Source organism: Pseudophryne corroboree, chromosome 5 (genome assembly GCF_028390025.1).
Source record: "Pseudophryne corroboree isolate aPseCor3 chromosome 5, aPseCor3.hap2, whole genome shotgun sequence".
Taxonomy (NCBI): domain Eukaryota; kingdom Metazoa; phylum Chordata; class Amphibia; order Anura; family Myobatrachidae; genus Pseudophryne; species Pseudophryne corroboree.
This window is the reverse complement of record NC_086448.1, coordinates 411102393-411105191: the sequence shown is the minus strand read 5'-3', so window position 1 is coordinate 411105191 and position 2799 is coordinate 411102393.

Below are 2799 nucleotides of genomic sequence, written 5' to 3'. Positions count from 1 at the left end.
TAGAAGTTCATTATTGCCTAATGATATTAGGAATATTGTACAGTATGTTAGCATCCTAATCCCGTAGCCATTATGGCATAATCAAAACCAATGGATTTATTCATCTGTCTGCGGCGAAGTGGTGAAGTGTTCCGCTTCCTATACTCAGAGTCCCGTGTTTGATTCCTAAAGTACTGTACAGTAAGAATGCATGTTAGTTTATTCCAGACACTTTATTATTTTTTTTATTCACATAAACCAGGGCAAAGCTGCAGGAGCGGATGTACTGTTAAGGTTCTATGGGCCTAATTCTGAGTTGATCGCAGCAGCAAATTTGTTAGCAGTTGGGCAAAACCATGTGCACTGCAGGGGGGACAGATATAACATGTGCAGGGAGAGTTAGATTTGGGTGGGGTGTATTCAAACTAAAATCTAAATTGCAGTGTAAAAATAAAGCAGCCAGTATTTACCCTGCACAGAAACAAAATAACCCACCCAAATCTAACTCTCTCTGCAAATGTTATATCTGCCCCCCCTGCAGTGCACATGGTTTTGCCCAATTGCTAACAAATTTGCTGCTGCAATCAACTCAGAATTACCCCCTATGCACCATACGGTACACATACAATTCTGTAGCAGGGCAGACTCAATTGAAATGGCTACCGCCTGTGACTCCATGCCCCATGGAGGCCCTCAGCTTTGGAGCGAGTAACGGCAGAGATTTTGCAGGCAACGGGGCAGTGCTGAAGGAGTGTCAGAATATCCTCGCTAACACACAGAGGCGATATGGATACGCGAGGTCTATGCATATTACGGTACACCGGACTCGATCGCATAGCACACTGGCAAAATGGCCGCCGCCCCTGAACCCCCAACACGTGGCAGGCAGCGCTTGGATATGGAGTGAGAGATAGCAGAAGTTTTGCAGGCTATGGAGCAATGCTGAAGGAGCGTCACAATCCCCTCGCTAAAATACACAGGGGCGATAGGGATAAGCGAGGTCTATGCATATTACGGTACACCGGACTCGATCGCATAACACACTGGCAAAATGGCCGCCTCCCCTGAACCCCCACCACGTGGCAGGCAGCGATTGGATATGGAGTGAGAGATAGCAGAAGTTTTGCAGGCTATGGGGCAATGCTGAAGGAGAGTCACAATTCCCTAGCTAAAATAACAGTACAGAGAGGCAATGAGATCCCGTAGAATGATCAAATAATAAATGCTGTATAATGCACAGTATACAGATCCAAAACAAGGAGTTTAAGCAACAGTGTGGTTTATTAAGGTCAGGGATGTGGTACAGTACAGTAAGTCAGCGGCCAAGTCCCCTAGCCATTAAGGCTTAATATAAAGCCAATGGCAAGGGATCACTGCTTACTGTACATTTAGACATGAGCTTGTGTACAGTATCTGTCATGAGGTGTTTTTTTCACTGACACTATTATTTTTTTTCTATTGTAATATACAGAGCCGGCAAACTAGCCAAACGGGAATAATCAGCTTCTGCTGAATAAAATGAGATGCTACAGTACATGCCTATATTCTGTGTGTGACTGCGGCTCTATGAAATAAAATATGAAAATTTAAATATGAAATGCATTACTAATGTGCGGCATTATGTGTATAAGGTGTACTACAATATTTCCTGGTGTAACATAAAGAAAGGGCACTACTGCATGGTCTAATGCAGTGGTTCTCAAACTCGGTCTTCAGGACCCCACAAAGTGCATGTTTTGCATGTAAACCAGCAAGTGCACAGGTGTATTAATTACTCACTGACACATTTTAAAAGGTCCATACAGTAGGTGGAGCTAATTATTTCACTTGTGATTCTGTGAGACCTGCAAAACATGCACTGTGTGGGGTCCTGAGGACTGAGTTTGTGATCCTGTGGTCTAATGTAAATAAAGATCAATGTGGTGGGGTGTAATGTGAATAAGGGGCAATACTGTTAGGAGTAATGTGGTACTATCATATGATGTAATGAGAATAAGAGACACTATTGCATGATATAATGTGAATAAAGTTGCAGTACTTTGTTGTGTCATTTCATCTGGGGTATTATTGTGTTGCCATGCCCCTTCCCAGCAAGAACATGCACTGTTTTGGGCTGGCACTAAATGTGCACATTGTTCCTATTTAAAATATAGGGGGTAGGAGCACCAAAATGCGTGATGGTGCTGGGAAATGGGTGCAGGGTTAGAGGCGGCACTAGCCTAGGGCATCATGTTGGTCAGGTATGGCTCTGATAATACTGTATACTGTACTGTTACTGTACTTTGCATTCAATAGAGATACTGTTTGCACACAGGTTTTACATGAATCATTGGCAATGCTGCAGGAGTGTCTCATTAGGCTATCTAAAATATACCACGACTATGGGTGGGGATACAGTAGGTAAGTTCTGTCACCATAAGCTGTCTGCTGTGTATAGCAGATTTCCGTCTGGGAAGCATTTGTGTGTTTGTAATAAGAAAAAAACATTTTACTGTACATTTAGTGTATACAGTATTTCTCCCCTATAACGGCACATCATACTGTACAGTTACCCCCATGTACTGTACCATACCATACTGTATAATGAAATATTTATTGGAAAAGCATCAATATTAATGTAAAAAAAGTATTTATTACAACATCCGAATCCATGTACTGTACTCTTATTCAGGACTTATAAAACTGAAAATAACTGTTCATACACATCAATAACATTACTACTGTATAATATTCTACATTAGCTTATGCAATAATCAAAGGCAATTTTATAAACATTTTTAATAATGCACCAGTTTAACATTTTAAACAGAAAATACAGTA